Source organism: Coenobita brevimanus, chromosome 106, assembly GCF_032717465.1.
Source record: "Coenobita brevimanus isolate Jiangsu-jjx chromosome 106, ASM3271746v2, whole genome shotgun sequence".
In the NCBI taxonomy this organism is placed as follows: domain Eukaryota; kingdom Metazoa; phylum Arthropoda; class Malacostraca; order Decapoda; family Coenobitidae; genus Coenobita; species Coenobita brevimanus.
In genome coordinates, this window is record NC_137059.1 from 12,381,167 (window position 1) to 12,390,821 (window position 9,655).

The 9,655-nt window shown below is 43.4% G+C and overlaps 1 protein-coding gene across 1 annotated transcript in view; it reads left to right on the plus strand.

The window, feature by feature from the left end:
- The first annotated feature begins 3,446 nt into the window (after positions 1-3,446).
- The window catches only part of LOC145416430 (uncharacterized), a 657,995-nt gene continuing 651,786 nt past the window's right edge, over positions 3,447-9,655 (plus strand). The window contains exon 1 of the mRNA XM_080285378.1: positions 3,447-3,475. The gene's annotated coding sequence lies outside the window, so the exon portion shown is untranslated. The remainder of the gene's footprint in view (positions 3,476-9,655) is intronic.

Below are 9,655 nucleotides of genomic sequence, written 5' to 3' on the forward strand. Positions count from 1 at the left end.
TAGTGCAGGGATTAGCTAAAAATATAGCTTTGTCCTCAAGTTCGAAGTCTCTCAAAGCTGAACAGGTTAGTCTGGTGTTAGTCGTAGTAGAAGGATATAATAATTCATCATCTGAATGAAGAGGTTAAGGAAAGACAGGAAATGCAACTATATTTTTTGGAGATTCTTTTGAGATGTTTCGGAAATATAGATACCACGGAGACTGAATGAATGAATCAAAGAATGAGAAATGTAGAGCCAGGCGACAAAAGCCATATGGCACCAAAGTAGAAGATAACGGCAGGAAGGAATGTGGTATTCTTAAGGTTATCTATAAAATGTTGCTGAAGAGCGTGTGTAGGAAGCAGAGAAACCGCAGGAGGAAGGAGGGGAGAAGTGTGAGAGGCGGCAGGATAAAACGCACTAGAGCATGAGGGAGGGTGACTTGGGTTGGAGGATGGTGGTGGTAAAATATGAGGAGAATAAGACTGAGACAGAAGAAAAAGGCTCATATCAGTGGCAATAGACTCCACGAAGGTCACTAAGGTAAGTCGGACGCCACACCTAGGCTTCCTCTAAATACCACGTGCAGTATTCGCTGTTCATCCACTTCCCCAGGTATACTGCTGGGTGAACAAGGAAACAGAGTCCACCAGTCTGACCGGCAGAGAATAAGGTGGGTGGCTGGATGGGGATAAAATTATGAAAGAGAATGAAAATGAACACTAGTAGAGGGTGGAGGAGCACAGGAGTGAGGCCGCATGGATTACCGGGAAGGATTGGACAATAATACCTAAAAGCTTGGAGGCGTTTTTGTGGCAACCTGTAGCAGTAGTAGTTGCAACCACAGGCTCATCTGAATGTGAACCCGGTGGACTGCAGGCTAAAGCTACCCTTCTTCAGTCCACCATCCTCCTTTTGGGGGAGAGGAAGGGAATTTAGGAACGTTTGTATGTTCAGGCAACGGAGTCACATTGGTGTCACCACATGAAGGCATCCCTCTCCAGCACTCGGCGAACTGTACTGAACTCTCACGCTGAGCACACTGCCATTAGTCACGCCAGAGACCACTGTGACCTGTGTACCTATTAATCATTTGGCTGCGCGGAGAATTAATTTATATATTTCACGCTAAAGGCATTTTTTTTTTTTCAGTTCTGAGAAACCCACCGTAGACAAGCAGGCTAAAAACTCTTTTGATTAACGTTTGGGTCCAGAACTAAGAGCTGTGTATTTTATTCCCCCTAACATCCTTCGTATCCATTCACTTTGAACTCCCCGCATACTGATACCACTTATCTTGTACCAGTGTCACAATACCACTTATATCATGCCACTGATACAATATCCTTTATACCACTAACACAATACCCTTATACCACGGGAACAATACCCCTTATACCACTAACACAATACCACTCATACCACTGACACAATACCACTTATACCACTAACACAATACCATTTAAACCACTGACACAACACCCTTATACCACGGGCACAATGCCACTTATACCACTGGTACAATACCACTTATACCACTGACAATATCACTTATACCAGACACATTACCACATACCACTGACACAATACCACTTATACCACTGACACAATAGCCCACCTCTTATTCCACTAACACAATACCACTTACACCACTGACACAATACTATCTATACCATTAATATTAATACCAAGGACACTGCATTCCCCTCTTCTTCTACTCACGCCACTTGTTCATCAGCTTCACCACTTGATTCCCACCACCGCCTCCACCATCACTACTGTATCCACTCATCCTAATATTGCCATCTCTCCATCCTAAATGCCCTCCTTTAGTAAGACATTAACACTAGAGTATGGTGCAAGTCACGAAGAAGTGCTATTGAAAGGATGTAGAGCCGTAGTATTGCCTTATTCAGCCACTGAGTTTCAGGAATATAAAGGGCAAGAGGACGAATCTCGTCATTCAGATAAGATTGAGGAAGACTCTGTTATCATGATTTTGTTTTTTCTTGGAGGGAACGATTTAGCGGACTCCAGGCCTTTGGTTCCTTCTTCCTTACATAAAAAAAACAACAATCGAAGCAACACCACTCAAACCATCACCACTACTACAACTGACACCACCAAAGTCATCACTACCACCACCACCACTACCATCACCACCACCACCATCAGCTACAACACGATGACCACTACTATTATTACTCCCAGTTTCACCACCATTACCGCCACTATCACCATGACCCCTAATATTCACTACTACTACTGTCACCACCATCGTATCCATCCCCATCACCACTATATCATCACCACTAACACGTTCACTTGCCTAACACCACCATCACCACACAATTTCTGTCCTCATCACCACCACTATCACCACCAAAGGGGCACAGTTTCCACCCTCCTTACCACCACCAACTCACCATCACCACTATCACCATCACTGTCACCACCACTTACACCACCATTCCGGTCCTGCGAGGGCTATAAAGGCATATCTCACACGCTGGTCTAGGCTTGGGAATTTATGAGAGAGAGAGAGAGAGAGAGAGAGAGAGTCACCGTAATGAAGGGGTTGTTGGGAATATTGCAGACTTTACACTTCAATGGTCCTCTCATAAACTGAAAAAAATCAATTGCATGTACACACACACACACACACACACACACACACACACACACACACACACACACACACACACACACACACACACACACACACACACACTTTCCCTATCCCTTCACTACGGTGGGTCTGTACTGAACAAAAAGCTGCGTTGATACTTAGGATGAAAATTAGCTTTATAATGAAAAGACTATGAGGAAATACAGAATAAGATATTAGGAAGAGAGGAGGGGGAAAAAGAAAGGAAGGAGAGAGAAAAGAAAGAGAAGAAAAGGGGGAGAGGAAAGACACGAGGCAGGGGAGAGGAGAGGAGAGAGGGATAGATATAAATAAAGAGAGGAGAGAGGGATAGATATAAATATAGAGAGGAGAGAGGGAGAGAGAAAAAAAATGATATAGGGGAAGCGAACAAAAAATGGACATGGGATTAACAGGTGCCTCTCTCTCTCTCTCTCTCTCTCTCTCTCTCTCTCTCTCTCTCTCTCTCTCTCTTTCTCTCTCTGCGGTCCTTTCTTTTCTTATAACTTTCTTTTTCCATTCTATCTTTCCTCATTTTTTTTTTCTCATTTCATTAACTCTCTCACTTTTCATCATCTTTCCAAGCTTCCTTTCCTCTCTCTCTCTCTCTCTCTCTCTCTCTCTCTCTCTCTCCTACTGTACCCCCTTCCATTCTCTGATCCCCCCTCCTCTTCTCCCAGCATTTTCCTCCCTCTCCCTTCCCCCCTTCTGCCTCTCCCCCTGAATCCCCGCTTCCCTTCCCCCCGTCTCTCCCTCTCTTTCTCTCTCCCTCTCCCTGTTTCTGGCTCAGTGTGTGTGTGTGGAGGTGTAGTGACAAGTGGTTTAGCTCGGGGGTCCAGAAGTGAGGTGAGCCATACACTCATTTACTTACTCGCTCACTTACTCACTTTCTTGCTCACTTACTCAATTGCCCACTTATTTACTTTTTTACCCAGTTATTTATCATCTCATCTGCCTTGCTATAGCTGGTTTATTTTTACCTGACAACGATCCCTGTCCCCTTTCAGCTCAATTGATGGCCAAGGGTAGTCATACCGGGGGATAACTTTGACTAGTAACCAAGGAGATTTATTCCAGCCTCATACCTAAGGCTTATCAAATTTCATGCAAACTCCAATTTGGCTGTCAAGATATGGAAGTGGCCCAGTTCCGTCAAATAAAAAATAGTATAATAATGAAAACGCACCTGAGTATAAATTGACTTCACCTGTTCTCGATTCACCTCATTGACTTACCTCACTAACTCTTTTACTCTTGATTCGGCTCACTGACTCACTGATTACTCATTTGTCTCACCTGACATGCTTGTAAAATCCACTTTAGAAAATCACTTAAATCACACTGAAAGTTCATCCTACTCTCTCCCTCACTTACCCAGTCATTTCTCACCTTAGTCAACTTGGAAATCATTTCACTCAGTCATTCATCAATCGTGTCATTTGCTTATCTCACTTGCCTGTAACTAGCCTCATGCTTATCTCACTTGCCTGTAACTAGCCTCATTCACTCTTACTCCAGGTCACTTTCTCACCAGACATCTCACTCTTTCTTAATTCCTTTCCATCATGAATAAATTTTCCAAACTTAATAAAATGGTGCCTTGTTAGCCAATTAAATTTACTAAGGACGCTCTGACCTTGAAGCGGTGAGTATCTCATCTCCGTCCCTAATAACTCACCTCACTCTCTCACTTCAATTCCTCCCCCCCCCCGCCCCCTCTCTCTCTCTCTCTTTCTCTCTCTCTCTCTCTCTCTCTCTCTCTCTCTCTCACACACATTCACTAACTCCCCAGCCTCACTCACCTCACTCTGCCATTCAGTCACTAGTCACTAACTCTCTCTCTCTCTCTCTCTCTCTCTCTCTCTCTCTCTCTCTCTCAATTTATTTGTCTGTGTTTCTGTGTCTGTTACCTAACCTTTCACTGCTGAGTCCTACATCTGTGCGTTGTGTCAGTTACCTGCTTTTCGCCTCATTTCTCTTGGCATACATCCCTCTCACACAAATCACTCACCTCTCTCTCTCTCTCTCTCTCTCTCTCATCTGATTTATCGTGACAAGTGTTTAAAGAAGATTCGGGGTAAACACAGACTCGGCCTTGCTTAGCTTAACCCCTCTAGTACATTCTTCCTGTTAACTCCATATGATTTAATTAGCGTAGATTGAGTCATGGGTGGGTGAGAGTGTAAATACTGTCACTGTACTCTTAGTTCTGGAACAACTCTATTAATCCATACATACTAACGCCAGAGGATTTTATTCATTTGAAATTGAGTGGTAGGGGTCTGATATTAACCTAACATAATTTGATTCCAATCTAACCCAGTGTAACCTAATCTGATATTAACCTAACTTACTTGGTAGTTTTAGGTTAGATGCGGTGAGATTATCCTGAAGATTAAGTTACTGGCACGTTTAACTCTACTAGGATGACTCTCTCTCTCTCTCTCTGTCTGTCTGTCTGTCTGTCTCTCTCTCTCTCTCTCTCATTATCTTCCTTTGCTTACGTTGTGTTCTGTCTTCCTCATGTCACATTATTCATGTCATTTTCATACCACATCACTTCATAATTTTCACCTCGTGGTCATTTTCGTTTCTTTTACTTAACCCCATCACCTGAAGAACATTTTTTTCCGTTTTAATCGTTACCACCTGAGATGGATAATACGGTATGACTGTCGCAAAGTCATTTATAAATCCGTCATCGTACTGAAGAGGTTAATCGTTTCGTGGAGCCTCACTTTCACTTCACTTGTCACGGTCGTATCATCACTTCACTGTCACCTCACGTCACCGTATTTCGTGTACCATGTTACCTGTGTTATATTTACCTCTTCTTGTACTGGAAAATGGCGCCTTCATGTGGTAGCACCGATATAACCAAGTGACTTCACTGCCCGGTTATATAAACGTCCCTTAACTTTCACCCCATCCCCCGAAAGGAGGATGGTTGCTCTACAGGAAGAGGGCAACTTCAGCTTTCAGTCCACCGGGTTCACGTTTCAGTTGAGCCTGAAGCTGCAACCACTACTGTTACTACATCGTCTCACTTTATCAGTTTCACATCGTCACCTCACAACCTCCTCATTTCACTTTAGCTGTCTTTACCACTCATCACATCCTTCATAGCTGTTTCATCTTAACTTGGCCCAGATTTTTGTCCTTCTATTGCTTGTTTCACGGATCTTTGTGACTAACATCATATTCTAGTATTCATCTGTTGTTACACTTCAGCTTTCAGGATGGAGAGATGGCTGTTCTAGGCCAAGAAAGGATTACAGTTGCTCTCCTTCTTATGGCATGCTTTTTTTTCTTCTGTAATAACTCATTCAAAGGATGTAATGTTATTATTTTTATTGCTAGACAACTTTATTTAGTCAATGGGGAGACTTCGAGCCGACGAAGTTGAATATAACCTTCATTAACCTCTTCATTGCAAGAGGTTCGTCCCATGATGAATAAGATTGCCGGGAGATAGCAAGAATTAAAACAAAAGGCGTCATCGTGGAGAAGGGGTTAAATCATTCTTCCACACTGCCTTCCCTTTATGTCGTGCTCCTGTCACTCTCCTGTCAGGCCTCTTCATCAGCCCGTCATTTCCAAATCAGTATCATGTTCCCTGTCACTTTTAACCCATTCCGAGCAAAGGACGTTATCTTTATCCCTGCTGCTGCCAGTCACTTTTATTACCTCTGCCAAGGAGGTTATGTTTTTGCCCGTGTTGGTTTGTTTGTTTGTCTGTTAGTAGGATTACTCAAAAAGTTATGAACGTATTTTGCTGATTTTTTTTTTTTTTTGGAGGGGTAGGGTATGGCATAAGGAACAATCTATAAGATTTTGGTGATGATCCGGATCATCCTTCCGCTCCAGGAATTATTTGTTTGTTTGTCGACACGATATATGCAAAAGTTCTAATGAATTTCAGTGAAATTTTGTGGAAGGGTGGGTCATGGGACAAGAAAGAATTGATCAAATTTTGGGGCGGATCCGGATCCTGCAATGGCATTGGCGGAGGTATGCGCTGTCTGAGTGCTTTCTAATTTTGTTTAAGAGCGCACCTTAACAATGACGGGGTTACTGAAGGAGATAACTAACCCCTACAGTTCGCAAGTCTCTCCTGGACTGAAGGAAATCGTCTTAAGCTAGCAAAATGAAAGGCAAAGGCAGCCTCCCAGTTCAGTCCCTTATCCCTGAGGTCACACTCTATGGCCTCGTCCCAGGTCTTTTTCGGTCTGCCTCTCGCAACCATACCCCTCGACATTCACACTTCTCACCTTCTGCCCACATATATCATCCCCCCTCCTATCCACATGCCCAGCCCATCTCAGTCTACCCCTCCTCATCACAACACCAATACACTCCAGCATCATCGTACTGGACTAAGTCATCGTACAAGTATGCCTCACTTTCACGTCACTTTGGTGTCACACTTATAATTGTATCATCTCACCACCAGTCATTTTCTTCTCAGCATCATGTTACCTTGCTATTTATTAAATTATCGGGCTTGATTTTTATTTCGCTTTCATGGCACACTCATGTTGGCACATCAAAAGCCTCATTTCCTTCCCTCATACACACACACACACACACACACACACACACACACACACACACATATATATATATATATATATCTATATATATATCTATATATCTATATCTATATATATATATATATATATATCTATATATCTATCTATCTATCTATATATATATATATATATATATATATATATATATATATATATATATGGGGGGAGGCGTGGCTCAATCGGTAGAGAGGTGGCCTGCAGTCCTACCGGACCCAGGTTCAAATCCAGACTGGGGCAGGGAACAGTTTAAAGAATTGAATTTCTTAAAAATCAGACTTTACTGATCTACCAGAAGACCCGCCGACATGTAAAAATACCCCCGCTAATACCAATACACCAGTCCTGTATGAGACAGCCCTAGCATGTATTCTATATGGACGGTGGGTGTTAGTGCCGAAGTGGTGACATGTAGAGGTGTATGGTATGTAGCAGGACTACTGGGCCTTGAAAGCAGGCTGTGAAGCCTATGCCCAGAGAAAGGCACGTAAAAAAAAATCTATCTATCTGTCTATCTATCTATATATATTGCCGCACACACAGGGTGGCCAGATTCAGTGTGTCTCTGGCTGTGTCACTCATTCACTGGGAGTCAATTTACTTTTCTGAAGGATAAGATACGGTATGGCAAGTTGTATCCTTAAATATGAGCGTCACACTTGTGGGGAGTTGAGGGGAGGGGAATAAATGGTGTGTATGGAGTGCGTCTGGGATGTGTCTATGGTAAGTGTGGTGTGCATCTGGGGTGTGTCTGTGGTGTTTGTGATGTGCATCTGGCGTGTGTCTGAGGCGTGTGTGGTGTGCATCTGGGGTGTGTCTGTGGTGTGTGTGGTGTGCATCTGGGGTGTGTCTGTGGTGTGTGTGGTGTGCATCTGGGGTGTGTCTGTGGTGTGTGTGGTGTGCATCTGGGGTGTGTCTGTGGTGTGTGTGGTGTGCATCTGGGGTGTGTCTGTGGTGTGTGTGGTGTGCATCTGGGGTGTGTCTGTGGTGTGTCTGTGGTGTGTGTGGTGTGCATCTGGGGTGTGTCTGTGGTGTGTGTGGTGTGCATCTGGGGTGTGTCTGTGGTGTGTGTGGTGTGCATCTGGGGTGTGTCTGTCTAGGGTGTGTTTGGTGTGCATTTGGGATGTGTTTCAGTCGTGTCAGAGGGGTGTGTCCAACGACAGGGGACACAAAGGACACACTGGGGCTGGGCCGGCTATCAAAAGCGTCCCTTTCCTTGTCCATCATCATCATCATCATAAACTAAACAACCAAATATTTATATTTTGAACCTCACTCTCTTGTCACGCTCATATCATTTCTTCGAATCAACCACACCATTTTCACCTCACCTGGCAGTCCCTCACGCCATTCACCTTCACGTCACTTTCACCTGTTCTTTCAGAGAAGCGAATGACGAGTAATTGGCGTTATTTAATATTACGTTTTCTTTTTTGGTCGGAGAGAGAGAGAGAGAGAGAGAGAGAGAGAGAGAGGTACTGTACATTATTATTTTGTATCGTGCGAGTCTCCTGTAATGGGTACCTGTCTTTTTGTGTATCCACGGAATATATCTGTCTCCGTCTGTCTAGCTATCTGTCTGTCTGTTAATTAAGTGGGTATATTTTTGTCTAAACTACGTCTCTGTTTTGTATCCAACGCATCCCATTTAAAGCAATTGGAGTGCTAGAGAGAAACGCCTTTACGACACCTCTCAAAGCTCCCTCTCTATCCCCCGAAAGGAGGAGGGAGAATTGTAGGACAGATTCAGCCTGCAGTCCACGGGGTTGGCATTAAGATAAGCCTGGAGCAAAACCACAACAATAAGAACAACAAAGCAGTGGGAAGAGAATGATGATGGCGATGATGATTTTTATGATAACAGAAAATATATAAAATCACTGCGCAGTCACATATAACGAATCCAAGGCACACTAATACATTAAGCCTGGAATGCTGAAGGGGAAGGCATGACAGTAATGTTGTACGTAATTATTTGAACGCAGGCTGAAAAATGAAAGTAGTCTGTCCCTTATTTTCTCGTTTCTAAATTGACATGTGTATGGAGAGTCGTAAACTATGGGCGTGCCTAAACCTGCGTGTACTCAGTTTAATAATACGACCGTCAAACCCGTGACTGTTTTGATTTATTTCAGACTTTTAAATACCAAAGAGAAAGAATTAAAGAATGGAAGCACACACAAAATGTTATCTTTCCAGGATAGCATTACTGAACAAAAGAGAGCCAAATTCAGGATCCGTACATATCGAGATGCCTGAATACACAGCCATTTAAAAAACTGGAGGTCATAGGCAGAGGTAAATACAACCTGGGGAACACAGCGCCAGAGCTTACTTGTTGCACACATGAATGACTGGAAGTATCGGTTATCCCTCGCACTAGAGAAATGGACAGAAAAAGGTGTGAGAGTACGTTGCCAGACGGGTGTCTCGCACC